The following is a 19,514-nucleotide window of genomic DNA, read 5'->3' as shown; positions in this document are numbered from 1 at the left end:
CTTCTATTAGATTCAGTGTATCTAGTGTTATATGGCAGTCCTTGATCCACTTGGACTTGAGCTTTGTACAAGGAGACAAGAATGGATCAATTCGCATCCTTCTAACATGCCAACTGCACTTGATCCAGCATCATCTGCTGAATATACTCTTTTCCACTGGATGGTTTGGATTCTTTGTCAATATTTAGGTGACCATAGGTGTGTGGATTTAATTCTGGATCTTTAATTCTATTCCATTGATCCACACATATGTCTCTGTACTAATTCCATGCAGTTTTTACCACTCTTGCTCTGTAGTATAGCCTTAATGATACAGAAAATACAGTACATTTATACAATGGAGTACTATTCAGCTATTAAAAACAATGACTTCATGAAATTTGCAGACAAATGGATGCAACTAGAAAATATCATGCCAAGTGCGGTAATCCAGTCACAAAAGAACACACATGGTATATACTCACTGATAAGTGGATATTAGCCAAAAAGCACAGAATTTCATGATACAACTTACAGACCATAGGAAACTCAAGAAGAAGGAAGACCAAAGTGTGGATGCTTCAGTCCTACTTAGAAGGGGGAACAAAGTAGTCATGGGAGGTAGAAGAAGGGAGGGACTAAGGAGGGAGAGGACAGGAGGAAAGGGGGACCGAATCAAGTGTGGGAGGAGAAGGAGAAGTACAGAGGGTCAAGAAATTAAATAGAGTCAGTGGGGTATGGGAAACTTGGAGTAGCCCCTAGAAAGTCCCAGATGCCAGGAAAGTAAGAGACTCCCAGGCCCCAAATGCGATGACATTAACTGAAACATCCAGCAAACGGGAGAGAGAACCTCTAGAGACCATATCTAGAGGTTAGGCATGACCCCGGTTAAAGGATGGGACCACCCACCCATGTCAAAAATATTCACACAGAATTGCTCCTGCCAAAAGGAAATGAGGACCAAAGAGTGGAGCAGAGACTGAAGGAAAGACCATCCAGAGACTACTCCACCTAGAGATCCATCCCATCTATAGACACCAAACCCAGACACTATTGTTGATGCCAAGAAGTGCTTGCTGACAGGAGCCAGGTATGGCTGTCCACTGAGAGGTTCTGCCAGACCTTGACCACTATAGATGTGGCTGCTTGCAGCAACCATCAGACTGAGCACAGGGACTCCAGTGGTGGAGTTAGGGAAAGTACTGAAAGAGCTGAAGGGGTTTGCAACCCCTTAGGGAGAACAATAATATCAGCCAACCAGACTCCTCCCCCTACTGAGGGCTCCCAGGGACTAAGCCAACAACCAAAGAGTACACATGGAGGGAAGCATGGCTCTAGCTGCATATGTAGCAGGGGATTGCCTTACCTAACATCTATTGGAGGGGAGGCCCTTGGTCCTGTGGAGACTCGATGTGCCTAGAGAGGTGAAGCAAGAATGGGTAGGTAGGTAGGTAGGTAGGTAGGTGGCACCCTCATAGAAACAGTGGGAGGTGGGGGTGGAATAAGGGGTATACAGAGGGGAATCCGGGAAGGGGGATGACATTTGAAATGTAAATAAAAAAATCCAATAAAAAAAGAGAAAAAGTATAAAAACGGAAAAGAAAGTCAATCACATATGTAGGAATGCAATTTACTTAACAAATGGGTCAGTGCAACTGTAACAGACTTCTAGCTTTGTCATTGTTCCTTCACCTTCACGTGTTATGAGATGAGGAACCCCTTATTGCTTGCACTACTGGTCAATTGTGTCAAGAAAGGTCCCTTTCTAGGCTGTTTAGGACTTCTATTTCATGTTATCTTCTCTCTGGCTGTGTATCTCAAGATATTGACTTAGAGATTTTTTTTAAGGCTATGACAGTCCATCATATTATCTGCTTTTGAATCAAGTGTTTAAGAAATGTCAAATAATAAGAACAACAGAACTAGGTTGACTTAAGACATCATGTCAACTGCTTAGGATATCATTTAGGTGGTACCATATGGTTATGTGAGGACTTTTCTTTACCAGTAAAAGCTAAGTCTAAAGAATGTTCTCTGACTATCACTGTTTTTTTATTAATCTTTTTTGGGTTTCTTTATATATATATATATATATATATATATATATATATATATATGCATTTATGTGTTGCATACACACAATTCTTGATCTTGACCATAAGCAAGTCGAACTCCTTTGGGTTATATGGGCACAAAACTTCCCATTACCTTTTACTTTCATTATGTATAATAAAGGATGTCAAATATATTTCAGCATGCATACATTCAGGTTAACTCCAAGTCCATCCTCTTAGGACTCCAATAGCAATGTTTCCCACGAAGTCACATTTTAAACAGACTCACAAAATCATAGGAGTAGAAAGGAATTTGTAAACTATATCCTATCCACTTCTTTTTCACAGGTAGGGCTATTTTGCATGACAACTGATCAATCAAAAGCTTTAGGTACATAAGTGACAATGCTAATGATGTTGGGTTCCATGATGACCATGACAATGCTTATTCTGAGATACTAATATCTACCAGGTAGTGGATTCAGTTGATAAGAAAGGTTCATTCTTAATACTATACTCATTTGTGATGAAAAATGCTAACCATGTATTACAAATTATAAATTTGAGGCTTTGGAGAAATAAATGAGTTTACATGACTTAAGAAACAGTGGGGTTATTGGGGCTTCACATATGAGAGGATGGTCCTGCCAACTTGTGCCAGAAAAGCTTGAAGACTCAAATATATTAAGTGTCCACTAGAGAACAATGACACTATTTGATTTGGATCCAGAGAAAGTTTGAATTTCCAAATCATCTTGGACTGGGAAGATGACTCAGTTACTTTCTATACAGTATTGAGGACCTGATTTTGATCTGAAGAACTTATATAAACTCCAGATGTTAATGGTGGCCCATTTATAATTCTAGCTGTGGGCTGAAAAGAGAATCCCTAGAATGAGTTGTTTCCCTAGTGAGACTACTTATAGGTGAATTTTTGACCTGACAAGATCTCATATCAGTGGTTAAGGTGGAAAACCTAAGGAGTATGATTATAGCCATTAACCTTAAACTTTCATAGACATGCACACACATGTGCATGAAAGAAGGAAAAAGCAAAACATAATATAACAAAATTCCCACTCCATGCTGTCTATGCTGTATATATAGCCATCATCAATTTTATTTTGTAAGTGTTTTTTCTACACCCATGTATGTGTAGCACATGTGTGCTTGGTACCCACAAAGGTCAGAAGATGGCACTGGATCATATGGAACTGAAGTTACACATAGTTGTGATCAATGGGAATGAAAAAACGGGTCCTCTGAAAAGGCAAAAAGTTCTCCTAACTTCCAAGCCACTATACTCCAGGCTTCCTCTCCCTACCCTTCTTATCAACTTTAAAAAAATGTATTCTCTTTACATCCTGACCTCTGCTCCCTCCTGATCACCTCCTCATATGATACCTCCCTATCTCTCACCTACTTCTCCTCTGAGAGGGAGGAGCTCTCTCTCAACTCAGTATCCCCTCACCCTAGTACATCAGATCTACAGGGTTAGTGACATCCTCTCCCACTGAAGCCAATCCAAGGCAGCCCAGCTAGAAAGAACATATCTCCCAGACAGGCAGGAGCTTTTGGGCTATCCTTCTAACCAGTTGTGGTACCCACATGAAAACTGAGCTATACATCTGCTACATATGTGTGGGAGTCTAGGACTAGCTCTTGTATATTTTTTGGTTGGTGGTTCCATCTCTGAGAGCCCCAGGGGTCCAGGTTAATTGACTCTTGGTCTTCTTGCAGATTTCCTATACCCTTCAGGACTCTCACTCTTTCCCCCAACTGTTCCATAAGAGTCCCCAAGTTCCATTAACTGTTTGGCAATGTATGTTTGGATCCCTTTGAGTCAGCTACTGGGTGAAGCTTCTCAGAGGACAGTATCTCTAGACCTCTGCCTGCAAGCATATCTGAGTATCATTAATACTGCCAGGAAATGGTACTTGCACCTGGAATGGGTCTCTAGTATGGTCGGTTATTTCTAGGCTATACTTTTAGTCTCTGTTCCATCCCCCATTCCTGATTTTCTTGAAGATAAGATACATTTTCAGTTGAAGGTTTTGTAGGTGGATTGGTCTCCCTATCACTCTACTGGGGGTTCCTGCCTGGCTACTAGAGGTGGTCTGTTCAGGTTCCATAGCTCTAATGCTATGAGTCTGGGTCAGTAAGTTTGTATGGTTCAAGATCTGCAGGTCTTATAAAGGTGGGTGGAGAGGTAGTGGGAGGATGGAGGTCTGCTGGGGATAGCAGACTTCTCATGGAGGTAAGTAGGGGGTGCCCCAGAGGACTCACTGAGCAGGGAAGATAGGGGAAGAGAATCTAAGATTTATGGTTCAGGATCTGTAGTTCCAATGAACGTAGGAAGAGAGGTTGCAGAAGAATGTCAATGAAAAGAATGTCCCTGTTTATTAGAGCTGGATTTGAATGCAGTTCAGGCTGTCTGCACTAGGTAGCTAAAGATGACCTTGATCTGATCCTTCTTTCTCCATCTCCCAAATGCCAGAATTTAAAGTATGAGCCATTAAGCCTGAATATTATTACTCTTGAAGGATATTCCTTAACTGGCAAATTAGTTCACAATATCAAAATGCTTCTAGCTAACTTTATTGTTTCAAATTTTTTATTTGCCTTAGTGTCTTGCATGTATGGCTGTGCACAATATTCATGCCTTAAGCCAACACACGCCAGAAGATCACATTGGATTACATAAAACTGGAGTTACAGAATGTTGTGAGACACCATGTGAGTGCTGAGAATTGAATTCGGATCCTCTATAGGAGCAGTAATTTCTTTTAACCACTGATTCATCTTTCTAGCTCAGACTCTAATTTTAAAGTAGATGTACCTCTAATAACTTTTTTATTCTCATGTAGAGCCCCCAAAATGCCTGGTGCATTTGAAACTCGTTTGATAAGAAGAAAAGCATAACAGAATGAACACTAAATGTTATATACTTGCCTTTATTTGAAAACTACTTATGGACAGAATATTTCTGAGAGTATACTAATAGTTCAACATGGATAAGAAGTCATTAATGTATAATATATTTGATTCTAATCACTTGAAAATTATCTCACATATCAGTCAAGGAAGCATAGGACAATTCAAATATGAAACTTATTTAGTAGCTGTGGATTTTCAACAAATGCAGTATATTTATTTATCAGTTTTCGATGCTATAATGAAACTCTGGAGTGGGTACTACTTACAATAAAAATGGTGTCTATGTAGCTCAGTTTTGAGTGTTGCAAATGCAATGTATAATACAGGGTCCTTCAAGGACACTTTTGTATTTATTACATCATGGCTGAGAACAAGTGCAAGGTTTGTTACATAGGAGAAAAAGGAGAGAGAAAAGAAAAAGAAATCCCTGAATCTAACCTCCCTTATTTTGCTTTCTTCCTACCTAAAACCATTAACAACTTGTAACCATCTCCCCTTAAAGGATGACAAAAATGGAGCATTGTTTTATTAATTTTTTCTGATATCTGGGGACATCATTTTCTTTTGGGGTCCCAAGGAGAACTGGAATCTTGGCTAGTAGTAAGAAAGCTAGCCTTAACATTTCTTGTCAAATCTTTGATGTGAAAGTAGAGAACTTAAATGAGGTCTGTGATGATGGACAATCTAACTAGTTGTTTTCAAATCATCTCAGATATAGATATTTGAGGAAACAACATTGAGACAGTCTAAGGTAGGATCAAGCAGGATACTGGGGGAAATGTGTTTCAGTGTCTTAGCATCCTTTCCAGCATCCTCAAGGTGAATCTTGTCAGGGTCACTTTAACTTCGTTGATATTTGGAAACATATAAGCTTCCATAGGTAACATACATTTCTGCAGCAAAATATGTATGGAATGTACAGTGCTCACAGTCAACTAAATGTGATTCTCTGCTCTCTGAGCACTTAAGGCACCTCTTTTTTATTTCATTTTGTTTTTGTTTTTATAACTTTGTATTATATAACCAAACTGTAATATAAATTTTTATCCATGCTATTTGAATTGACTGCATACTAAGTCCTTAGAATACTGAAGCCAACGAGATTTCTTGGCTACACTCTGCTGAAGTCCTGGCTGGAGACATTATAATGTTTCAGGGAATCTCAGAACTGTTCCCATGGAGAAGGATCATCAATATATGGTACCTGTTTTGTTGGTCTTCTTGATTTCCTTCTTCTTGTCTGTATCCAAGATCTTCAGTGGGTCTTTCCTAGTTATAAAAGATTTTTATTAAATTAGATGGAAATTATAGGTTATTTTTTCTTAAAATTTGACATCTGAGTATGTAGTGTATAAAAGCATCCCCCAACAAAATACAAGATTACATTTGGCTTTGATACAAGAGATCAAACTGTTCTAGCATAAATTTACCATCAGATCTAGTGGTTTTTCTGATTTACACCCAACAAAAATAAAGCCATACAACCACACAAAACTCCTAACAGCATTCACCAAAGATCAAAGGACATTTTTTTCTCTAATGTTCATCTGTGTAAGAAGTAAAGACAAATGGATGTCAGGACAGTAGAAAAAAATCAGACAATACAAATCTAGTCTTAATCATCTATATACTCCTTTACTCAAGTTCTAGTGGAAGTTGTGGGTAAGATTTAAGGGATAATATTCATTTCTTTAATCTTTTGGTTAAAAATGTGTGTGTGTGTGTGTGTGTGTGTGTGTGTGTGTGTGTGTGTGTATGTGTGTGTATGTGTGTATGTACTATGAATGTTCAGGTACATGCTTTGAGTTGGAATCACAAATAGTTGTGTGCTACCTGGTTTGGATCCTAGAAATTGAGCTCATATTTATTAGGAGAACAGCAATCTCTCTTAACCACTGAGCCATCTCTAAACTCTGGTTCCTATTGCTTTTCTTTGTAGTATATGAGAAGATTTTTTTTCTCATTCCTATTTACAGCATATGGATAATTAATTACTCATTAATACAGTGTTTTTCAACTTATTCATTTCCTATTTTGTGCTACAAACAGCATCTATTCACAAAGGAGAGACAATCTACAGAGAATATAATATAAAATAATTCTTTAGTACTTAATATTCAGCATTGCCTGGTTCTTCAAAGAAAAAAGAAATTAAAAAACCTTTCTGTCAAAACTCATAGCATGTATACACTAAATTCTCTAAGTGAGTTCAATTTCAGAAAAGCTTCATATGCTTTATCTGATTAACAAAACTTGTCTCCATTTTGATATCATGATCCCTGCCCTAGAAAACATTTCAGAAACTAACATTAATTGTGCTGAAAAAAATGTTGTCTCAGGAATAAACATAAATATAAATAGACCATACTCTCAGTCTTTGTGATGGTTAGAATTTTTGAATAAGTCTAAAACCTGTAACCTTAAATGCTGTTGGAAAAACTTCCATTGGGAGATGATTATGCCATGTACTCTCTTGTGTGCAATCCAGTTCTTGTAAAAAAAAAAAAATTCCTCACAATAGCTCACCCTTTAACAATAATTTCATGGGGAAGTTGCCATAGATGATCTGGTAGGCAGATCCTCATTACATATTGCTTCTACCTATAACTTGACTTTGAGCTTTCCAGCTTCTAGAACTTTCAGAAATGAATGTGTGTCACCTATAAAAGTCTCTGGCAATTCTGTCTCAATTACCTTAAACATATCTTCTCTTTTACATTGTGGATGGAGACACTCTGAATGAACAATTGCATGAGACAGGAAGTTGGAGTTTAATACCTGCAAACACAGGCAGAGTCCCACCTCCCAAGATTCTCTTTTGTTTTAGAAACTTGGTTTTAATCAGGAGAAATATTATCTTCTACACTTTCCATAGGTGTAACTTTGGGTTGTGTTTGTCATCTATCAGTAATCATGATAAAATACCTGAAATATTTATATCTTTCAGCTCATCACTTGAAAGGGTTCAGTGAATAAATAATGTAACTATCTAATGTAAAGTTGGACTTGTGCCATTCCAGCATTTCATTGTAAAAACATGTGGCAAAAGAACCATCTTAACTTCATGGTGTCCAAGAAAGAATGGTGAAGAACAAAGGGCTTAGCCTTTATCAGTTACTTTTCTGTTTCTGTGATAAAATACTCTGACATAAAATGACTTGTAGAAGAAAGAGTTTGTTTCAGCTTACAATTCCAGAGGGATAAGGATACATCAAAGTGCAGCAGCATGACAGCAAGCAGCAGAAGCAGGGAGGTGAGAGATCATTTGTCAGTGGCACACAGAGGAGAGTGTGAACTGGAAATGATGCAAGGCTATACCTTCTTTTTATTATTATTATTAGGTATTTATTTCATTTACATTTCCAATGCTATCCCAAAAGTCCCCCCACCCTCCCACACCCACTCCCCCACCCACCCACTCCCACCTCTTGGCCCTGGCGTTCCCCTGTACTGAGGCATATAAGGTCTGCATGACCAATGGGCCTCTCTTTCCACTGATGGCCGACCAAGCCATATACTTTCTTAACCTCAATCCTCAGTGATGGTGATGGACTTTCTACAGGAATGTGCCATGCCCAAATAGTTCCATAACCTCCACAGAGTTCACTACCAACTAGGGAGCAAGTATGTGTCCACATGAGCCTCTGAGAGACAGTCAGCAATCATACCACAAGGATCTAGAGTCCCACCATATTTTTTCAAGAACATAACCCATTGGCTAAACTTCTTTCTGTCAGTGGCTTCCTCATATATCACAGGTTCCAACAGTACTCAGGAATATCACAGATTGGCTACTAAGTCTTGAGTGTTTGGACCTTTGGAAAGAGAATGAATTTAAAAAGCTTAAAGTGAGGGCTAGTCACTCTTATTTTGAAAGAATTTCTGCTACTTGGTCATTTTACCATTATTTAAACATAGTAAAGTACAGGGGAAGTTAGGGGCTTGGAGAAGAAAACTGTTTAATACACAGTGTAAACAAATGTATGAAAATGTTCCTATGTAACAGAGTATTAAATGCAACAAATATATACAATGAGAAAAAGAAACAAAAAGAAAGAAATGGGAAAAAACATCTCCTGTGGTGACAGAAACTCACTGTCAGAAGCTAAAATATTGAATATTGTCATGGGTATTTCGTTTGTTGGAACCTTGGAAGGAATTTGGATGTATTTCTCTTTCCAAGATTATGTGACCCCAGCATGTTGTTATTCCATCACAGGACTAAAGCAGCTGTATATATTGGGCCTCTGAGGTGGGGACATTTGGTTTTATTTGTGAAGCATAATACCTATTTCTTTAGAGACTGTGATGAATAACATGGGCTAAGATTTTAGACTTTTCATTTACAAAAGAAAATGAGTAGCTGAGACACGGGGACCGTGTGTTTACAATGAGTCCCAGGTGTCGGAAATGCTTATGTGCCCTATAAAACTCCCTGATGAGGCTTCCTTCCCTTGGCTTCTCACATAGTTCAGTTTGTATTTACGCAAATGAGAAAACAAATCAGTAGTTAACAGGAACACCGCTGTGCTAACACATTAACTCTCACTTTATAACCAGATGAGGCAATAAGTGCAGGTTAGCCCAGTGGGGCCTCTGCCAGGCAGGGAAGCACTTCCCCTCCCGCTCGCTCGGGTGGCAAAAATAGATTCATCTTTGTCAATTCCAAATCAACAAAACCTGGAGTGGATTTGCACATTTGAATGGATGCATGTGTGTAGGTGACAGGAGGTAGAGTTAAGTATAAGAAACCAAGATTCTGGCTTTTGATTATCTATATGCATTTACATTCAACATATGACCATGCATAGGAGTTGATTTTACAGTAGTTAATTATGTTATAGGAAACAAGGCCAGAAGTCTGAAATTGAATAGGGGTGGCCCTTCCTGGAAGTTCAGAGAGAGACTGCAAACCATGGTTTTGTCCTTGCTTCTGGTGATCCCTAGCCTCACTTGACATACTTTGGATTGTGGTAGCATTGCTCCAAGCCCTCCCTGCTTTTGCCAATGTATTCATTTTGTTTGAGTCTCCTCTCTACTTTTCTCATTTTTATAAAGACACCAATTATTTGATTATGACCTACTTCCAACCAATTTAAGTTCATTTGTGTTGACTTCTGTATAGTGACATATGAAGATAAGTTTCCATTCACAAGATTGGAGGTTAGAGCTTTAACATAGCTTTTAAAGGTCCACAGGTAAGGCCACCATCCTCCATTATATGTTCTGAATGACCTGAAAATGTTTAAGAGGAGGCACAGAGGAGGAAAAAATATATTTGTTTTTCTGTTTGGGAAATGGTAAAGAGATATACAAACTGACACAGGGAGATAGCACCTGTGTACAGCTTTGGACATATGGAATTTCATGGCAGGAGCAAGAGCAGGAGGAGAAGAAAGAGGAAGACAAGGAGGAGGAGCAGGAGCATTTCAAATACTAATTATGACTCATGAAGTCTGTGAGCCTGGGACTTTCTACACGTCTTGCAAGCAGCTCCATATGTGAAAGGGCTTCCTCTGGATCTCTTAATTCTCCTCCACATTGTTTGCTGCTTCTCTGACATTGGGGAAAGGCTATGCATGTAGTATTAGTTTTAGGAACTTCTTGATGTTTGTGAGTTGTTTATTTCCTGAATCTCATGGGCCTCCCCCTCTTCTTCTTGGAGTAAATGTTTCAATTTGAACAAATTGCTATGCAGTTGATGGATATAACAGGCATGGTATCTGGCCCTTGTGGTAAGGGAGAGGAGAGGCCAACCACGTGAAGCCTATTATCCAGACTTATTGGATCGTCAGAGATAGTGAATAAGAAGAAAACTGGGATGTTTGAACGCACAGTCCCTGAAATATTGATAGGAAAAGAGATGTATTTTTATATAGCACAAAAGACCAGGCATGGTTTGAAATACTTCAGCACAGACGAGAGTAATGTTCAAGCACATTAGGACTACTTTTCTTGTTACCCTGAGATCCTGGTCAAGGCACATTTATAATGGCAGAAAACTGTTAAAATGATTCCTGTTGGTATAACAAATTGTCCTGTGTCTTAAAGCAGAAATTGATGAAGTCACAGCTCTGGAGGTCAGATGTCTGAAATGGACCTGGCAGGGTTAAATTCAGGTGCCAGCAGGCTACTGTTTCTGGATGCTCAGGAAGAGAAGCATCTAGAATTTCTGTAAGAGAATCTGAACCTTGAATATTCTATCTTCTAGCAATAGCCCACATTCATTCACTCTGACTTGGGCTTCTATTGTCACAGATCCCCAGTTTTCACATTTTAGGATACCCATGATTACAAAGGACTCATCTTGATATTCTAGGATGATATCCTCATCTCAAAATTTTTAATCAGACATTTTCTCATGTAGCGATATATATTCAGAGGGTCAGGATGAAAGCATGAACACTTGGGAGGGGGGGAACATTATTGCATGAATCACCTCAACCTTAGGTTGTCATTAATAGAAGCCAAAGTTGCAAAGGCCCCAGCAGGAGAAAATACCAAGATTATCTGCTATCTAGCATAAGAACTCTCTGAGTGTTAGTCCTATTCACCCTAGAAAGTCTCTATTCATTTAGGTAAATATTGGTTTACCTGTAAATTTGTGCTCCTGTGTGTGTCAGTTCCGAGAATGTGAGGGCAGTGACATTCATCTCCTATGCTCATTCCAATATTAGGACATATTTTCTTCTGCATATACAACCTATGTCCAGTTCAACTATAAAATTGTCAAAATCCCTGTGACATGCTCACATGATATAAATAAACTATCCGTTATTTTATTGGTATATTATTAACATACCAAGTTAGCTATATCCAAATGGCTAGTAGATCTAGAGGATTAATGTCTTAATATAATCTATACAATGGATCATATAATATCATATGTATAACATGAATATTATTTTCATAAGAATGTTAACTATTATTTTTATACATATAAAATATGTATAGTTTTATATAACTATATTAAGTGTGTATATTACATGTGCATTTATTGTATAAAAATATACCTTTTCTGTTATCACTCTTTAGTTCTTGGGGATTTTTATACTGGGCACATAAAGTTGTATTAAGCAAACAAGAGCAACACCACTAAAATAGTAAGAATTAATCGTAGACTACTAAGCACAAACTTACAGGGGAGAGAGACAACATACATTGAATTGTTGATTTATAGCTTCTAGTGCACAACTTTTGCTCCAACCATGTGCAGTTGTTGAATTGAAGCTCTTCCTCTTTTGCACATCACAAACCTGAGACATAGAAAACACTTTCTAAGATCAGGCAGTCAGTATGTGCTAGCACATGAGCTGAATTTTAGGATATTTCATGAGTCCAATTGTGTTGGCTACATTCAAAACTTGGCATGTTGTGTAGTTGTGAATGGCAGGTGAAAATTTGCCTCATGCCCAGACTGGTAAGGGTCAAGTTCATGAGATGAAATACTGCATGTAAGATGAGTTCAGTAATAAAACATCAGGATGGCATGTGTGACTTAGATTGTGTTTAAGGGAAGATGAAAGGGAATTTTAAGATTATTAAGGGAATGGGAAGTGTTATCCTCTGGAGGGCACAGTGAAGGGTAACAATGTGGGGGGTGGGGAGACTGTAACCAAAGTAAAACAATCTACTTCAAATAGTAGTATTCAAATTTAGTATTTACAATTTTCACAAGTCATTACCAAGTTCCCTGCATGGTTAAGTAAACAAAGATTCAGGGGAGATAAATATGCCTCATGCTTCCTTGGTTCAAGATTAGATTATCTCAGGAAGTCATGCTTCTTTGATTACTCTCTCCTTTCTTCAGCAAGTGTGTGCCCTTGGTAGTGAAAGACATGTTTGCATTTAGTAGAGCACTGGAATACTAATCTGTTTTTTGAAGCACAGATATGTTTCTGTAAGAAAGAATCAAAACAACAACTTAAACTTTATGACACAGTTTCCTTCCTCAAACTTAGATGCATCTGTTTGTCCTTCCTTCTGTAAGTGCGGTCTGACTTCTCAGCATTCTAAGAGTGAATCTAGGGAAAACAGGAAATACTGAAAATAGAAGAAAGTTCTTTTCAGGCCTCAGGGCAAGCTCTGAGTTGCCTAGAAGGATTTGATTTGCATCCCATAGTGAATCTTGTTGCACATCAAAACCTCTCAGCACAGCATGACTCCAGTTCCCTTTCAGACCCCAGCTCAGTGTTGGGTGTTTACCAACTGTAGTTCCCTTCTGCTCTTTGCAACAAATCCAGATCTCTGACCTTTAAAGCAGCAAATACAGCTTTGCAAATTGTCAATGTTTTTTCAAGTTTTACTTGAGACCAAAAGCATGAAATTTTAATGAATACATCCCAAGATTCAGCCTACTGCAAACACATAGAACATTGTCATGGTTTGGGTCCTAAGTGTCTTTCAAAGGCTCCACTTAGAAACCTTGTTCGATAGCCTGTGAGGTTGTTAGACCTTCAAGAGCAGGGTCCTTAAGGGTTGAAATTAAATCAATCTCTCTCTCTCTCTCTCTCTCTCTCTCTCTCTCTCTCTCTCTCTCTCTCTCTCTCCCTCCCCCCCCCACACCTTTCTCCTACCGACCATGAACCATCTATTTTCTGCTTACTCATGCACTGAAACTTGAGAACCTATGCAGCAAAGTATACTTCTCTTCTTCTTAAGATGATTTTCCGAGGTGTTTTCTCACAAGAATGCAAATGGAGTTGAACTAGAGACTTCTGTCATTTTTCCCTTCCTATTGTCTACTTAACACCTACATATTCTGTATTCGTTCACTGTACAAGAATGCCAATCAAATTTACCTTTCCTCCCCTTTACAAAGACCCTTGAGGGTACCTAAAAAGTTGGGGAAGCTAAGAACAGAGACAGTTTAGCTCTAATGCCTCCTACAGAATTTGAATCAATATTATCAATTATCTTAAATAGTCAAATAAATTAATAGTAAATAGTCAAGAGAACCATCCCTATTCTTCATGAAATAATTCTATAAACAGTACGAGTTCTAGATAAAAAGCATTGGTTTGTTGGCCTTTAATTGTACACATTATGATCATTTGATTTTGGTCCTGGGCTCACATATGATCATGTCTGATTCTCCTACTCATTTTACTTTACTCCTGGGCAGCTCACTTTACTTAGGTGAATGAAATCCATGCATTGACCAAAAGAATGTAAGACCTGTGCTGTGGTTTTCCATATTGTCCTCTTACACGATATGGAGGCAATTGATCGACTATATTGGTGATCCCATATCCAAGCCTGAGTTTTGATTTGGTCAGTGAATTCTTCTCTGTTCTGCAAAAGTTTGTGAACAAGGAAAACATTTTGGTTTCCTTAAGGCACTGAAATTCACAAATTATATGTTTTGGAAGAAAAACCTATTCTGTTTTGATTAAGATTATTTGAAACTCAGCATTCCAATATGATTCTCTCAATATATATTGATTATCTTCAATTATTTTTATTTTTTCAGTTTTTTTATATTGGATAGTTTTGTTATTTACATTTCAAATGTAAACCCCTTTCCTCTTTCCCCTCCCCTCCTCCTTCCCCTGCTCATCAACCTGTTTCCTGGCCCTGAGATTCCCCTACATTGGGGCATAGATTGGAACCTTCACAGGACCAAGGGCCTCTCCTCCCATTGATGTCCAACAAGGCCATCCTCTGCAACATATGCAGGTGGAGCCGTGAGTCCTACCATGTGTACTCTTTGGTTGGTGTTTTAGTCCCAGGGAGCTCTGGGGGTACTGGTTGGTTCATATTGTTTTTTCTTCCTGTGGGGCTGCAAACCCATTCAGCTCCTTATGTCCTTTCTCTAGCTCCTTCATTGAGGACCCTATGTTCAGTCCAATGGACAATTATTTTTATTAATTATGGATGTTTGAAGATATTTGTATGATTATTCTTCTTAATTTATCAAGCTGTGTTTTCTTCCTTCAACTATGAATGGTACATGTGAAACTATGTCTTGACATGTGTACATTTCAATAAAATGCAAGTCCAGTTCAATCCTTCAGAGTGAATTATGATTCCTTATATATTAAAAAGTTTTACTTCTTTTCAAATTTTAATACATGTTTCAGAGAGTGTTGCAATCTAAAATATCAGCATTTTCAATGAGAAATTGAGAATGAGTAATTCTAATAATTTTACCATTACTAGACTGGATGAAACCACATGGAGACGACTGGTCACCCAGAAGCTGAAAGTGATGAGGTATTGTATACAGTCTCAGTCATGAATAAAGAGCCTTTCTCAACTCCCACATATCTGTAAAGTCGAAATTCTGCATTGTTCACATTAGGAAGGAAATAGTACAAATTTAGATGTCCATCAACAAATGAATTAATATAGAAAATGTACATATATACCATGGAATTTTATGAAGAGAAATAAAAATCATGGTGTTTACAGGAAAATAGATGGAACCCAGATACATCATTTTTAATGAAATAAACCACACTCAAAGACAAATAATATATGTTTTCTTTTATAAGCAGATATATGTACATAAATATGACTGTGTATGTGTATGGGATGTGTAAATGTGTATACATATGTGTATATGATATACATGTATGGATAAATAAATAAAGGTTTCTGTATATGGCTTTATTGTGTATGTTTGCATGCTATTTATATGTTTGTGTAGGTTATGAAAATAGAAAATGATGTTGAGAGGGGGAGAGAATGATCTTTAAAGAAGTAGAAAGTTGAGTACTGGAATATATGTGGTAGGAGTATAGAGGAGGGCAGGAGTGAGTTTGAAGGAAACAAATGGGAACACACTGTAAAGACACATATTTGTGAGTGCTCAAAGATTAAAGCACCTATTTACTTAATTAAAAAATGTTTTGTTCAAATAATTGATAATGTTTACAAAGAAACTTTCAACTAACAGGACTTAAAAGACCAGTCAAATATCATATGTAGTTATTACTTAATATGAGAATTATTTTGGAATTTTGACCTTTTACCTAATGACCCATTAAAACAATGATATGTGTATTGAGATTTCACTCTTTCCCTAATGCACTAGTTTATTCTCTTTTTATTATGTTTTCTTTAATTAAATTTTCCTCTAAAACAAGGGGTAGAGCTAGAAAGAGTTACTAGAAGTAGTAACAAATAGGTATTAGGGATATTTAGAGACAGTGGCAATCTCTGGAAGTAGAGCATCCCTATGAAGATAGAAAGTGAAGATCAGAGCTGTCTTAGTCAGGGTTTCTATTCCTGCATAAACATCATGACCAAGAAGCAGTTGGGGAAGAAAGGATTTATTCAGTTTACACTTCCACATTGCTGTTGATCACCAAAGGATGTCAGGACTGGAACTCAAGCAGGGCAGGAATCAGGAGCTGATGCAGAGGCCATGGAGGGGATGCTACTTACTGTCTTGCTTCCACTGGCTTGCTCAGCTTGTTTTCTTATAGAACCCAGCTCAGAGATGGTCCCACCCACAAGGGGCTCTTCTCCTTGATCACTAATTGTGAAAATGCCTTACAGCTGGATCTCATGGAGGCACTTCCCCAACTGAAGCTCCTTTCTCTGTGATAACTCCAGCCTGTGTCAAGTTGACACACAAAACCAACCAGTGCAATAGCCAAGTGTCTCTTTGCAGCCACGGCACCCATGGTCAGTTCTGTGTGAATACTGTGTATCACTGGGAGCTTTGCATACTTGTCTATTGCCTACTGACTTCACATGGACTAATTTGTATACTCAGCAGTCAAATATATCAGTCTTATTTTTAGTTTGAGAAATTGAGAAAAATTGGGATGATTATACAAGATTTTATGGCTATTTAGTCGTGGGCTTCTATTCATACATAGGAGGAGGATTTCATACTCTTCTTAAGGCAAAATTAGTAATATTCATGATGATATTGAGAAATTAAGGTCAGAATAAATTAAACTCAAAATAGTCCAGGTTACTATTCTGAAGGTGGAAAATATGCAATATTCGGCTTTGTATCCACCCAGGAAATTTATTTAATTGTTTGCTATTAAATTCATTTAGGGTTCCATACCACTCACCTTTCTATAAACAGATGTTTTATTTTCTCTGGTTATGTATAAGTACATTTCAGAGACATGAAAATAGAGAACTACAATAATTTCATTGTTCACTTCTTTCACAAGAAGTTAATTGGGTTCTCAAAATACTTGGTGAAAGTTGATTGTGGTTCTGCTCAATATGTATGTGTGTGTTTTTTTTTTTTAATTCCCTGATACAGAATAAAGAAAAATGCTCTAATCATAAGTCTTCATTGAGAGAGAGAGAGAGTGAGAGAGAGAGAGAGAGACTAAGAGCTTATGCTTGGTTTGGTGACCCAGTCAATTGAACACTGAGTAACATGGACAAATGTAGCACTTATAAGTATTGTCTTCTGCTAGAAGAGGTAACCAAGGCCTCAGGCATGAATAGACATCATAGAGACCAATGATTCTAAACAATTCATGCAGTATTCTATCCATAAATGGATGCCATCGAAGGGCTTCTTATCTTCTGCGCTTTGAATTCCAACTGTGGTGCTTATTTTCCTACAGAACAGGTGACAAGCAGCCTGTATGGAGATCACAGTCATGGTTGTGGACCTGAAGGTGTTGCTTCACCTGTTTTACAGTGAGATTTCTTACATATTTCTACTTCTCTGTGGGGAAACTGAACCTCAACCTGAAGATCATTATTATCACTGAACAAATAATATGCTGTCAAACATTATGTAGACTCTTCAATCTGTTTACTGAATGTTCTGAATTCCTGCCTTCCCAGACACACCCATGAGAAGCATTTGTCTTCAAATTTCCTTGATTCCTGAAGTAATGAATTCATACTGGTTTACTCTAACTACATAGTATACTCAATCTCACTTGTTGTCACTTAAGCCTGCTTCCTCAGTGGAAGCAGACAAACTTGAAGGATGTCTTAGCTCTCCTGTTTCTCAGCACTTTGAACAATGTACTATTTACATAAGCCTGCTATTGACTCAGGGCTTAGCCTTCTTTATCCAGCTTGAACATGACAAAATCCTTAAGAGAAAACCAAGGGATATTTTCCCAGACTTTTAATCATTATTCTTTTTCTCCGTGGGAATCTTGCAAAATCTTAGCTCTGGGTCTGGCCTTAAATATCTGAAGGTATTTTCCATTCTAGCCCCACTGTGGTCTCTTCATGGATTTATCCCAGCTTTCTAAAAGCAACTAAAAATAAAAATGTAAAGAGGGGGAAAAAAGGAGCTAGTTTTATGTCGTCCACTGTGTCTTCTTTTCCAGGCTTTTAAATATGCACAGATTACAACCAGCCTTTCTTGTTCTTGTCACTTGGCCAAGATTTGAAGTGCCTTTGAAATTCACCACCACCTTTAAGCATCACTGCTGTGAGTCTGTCTGTTTCTATCCCCCTGAACTTTTAATCTTGAAGCTATTTGTTGAGCTCTTCCAATGAGCAAAGTTCAACACATCGCCGCTGCAGGTATGCATCTGGCAAGTTCATGGAGGAAAAGAAGCTTTTCCATGGAAATAAAAATGTGAACAAGAAGACTGAGTAGTCCCTATATTAAAGTTTTCTAGAGAAGGAAAATCACATATGTGTTTGTGTGTTTGTGTGTGTGTGAGTTTGTATGTATGTATGAAAGAAATGCAAATTAGGTTTGGTGGATGGAATAGTGGAAAAATCAGAAATTACATGGCATCACGTCATCAGTAAGTTGGATCAGGACAAAGAGAATTGAGATTTACCTGAAGCTAAATGCTTGAGAACCTCGAGATCTACAGTCTGAAGTCCAGATGGGAAGAGAACAGGCAATTCTCACTGTTGATAGCAGCTCTTCATTGAATCTAACAATGCAGAGGCTGATGTCTTCAGTACCATCTTCTTGACAAAACCAGTATGTTTACCACTCATTGGAGTGATTCTTAGTTCACAGATCAGAAGAATCATCTCTGTTCCTGAGTAAAAACTAATGACCTACATTTTCTGAAGATTCTTCTCCCCATTTATCCACTCCATTCTCTTTAATTATAGAATCAGAGGAAGCTGTATAGCATAGTAGCAATGGACATAACCTCTGCAACCAGACTATTCATGCTTGTACACCTTGCTAAAACCACTGGGATTCCATCCCTTCATTATTCATTTTCCATAAAGGGGTACTAATAAGCATCTATTATTAGGTCATAATTTTTAGTAAACATGACAAATAACATACAGTTTGAATCATGATTTAGGTCACAAAACAAAGACTTGTTAATTTGAAGGCATTCTTATAAATAACTTTGTTTAAGAGAGAGAGCTTCCTTATTTCCTTCTCTTCTGTTACCACCTTTTTGAAATGACTACTGCATTATTTGTGTTTTCCAATGATTTTTATTTGGATACTGGGTCTGACATGATGCATGACTTCTGTGGTATATTATCCCATGCTAAGTTCTCAAAATCTCTGAGGGAGTAGTAGACAGAGTAGCTTCTGTACATATAGGAGCTGTAACCAGAGACAAAGGGAAATTTTAGTAAAAAAGCTAAGTATGAATACTCATGACTCAA

At 37.8% G+C, this 19,514-nt stretch overlaps 1 long non-coding RNA gene across 1 annotated transcript in view; it reads right to left on the bottom strand.

Moving 5' to 3' along the window:
- The window catches only part of LOC110295470 (uncharacterized), a 42,359-nt gene extending 23,457 nt beyond the window's left edge, over positions 1-18,902 (bottom strand). Inside the window, exons 1-3 of the long non-coding RNA XR_002378072.2 lie at positions 18,710-18,902; positions 12,131-12,226; positions 6,175-6,239 (exon numbers count right to left, since the gene is read on the bottom strand). This is a non-coding gene — a long non-coding RNA (uncharacterized LOC110295470). The remainder of the gene's footprint in view (positions 1-6,174; positions 6,240-12,130; positions 12,227-18,709) is intronic.
- Positions 18,903-19,514: the final 612 nt, after the last annotated feature.

This window comes from Mus caroli, unplaced genomic scaffold (genome assembly GCF_978045245.1).
Source record: "Mus caroli unplaced genomic scaffold, Mus_caroli_1 scaffold_4, whole genome shotgun sequence".
NCBI classification, from domain to species: Eukaryota; Metazoa; Chordata; class Mammalia; order Rodentia; family Muridae; genus Mus; species Mus caroli.
This window is presented reverse-complemented; position numbering and strand designations above follow the sequence as displayed.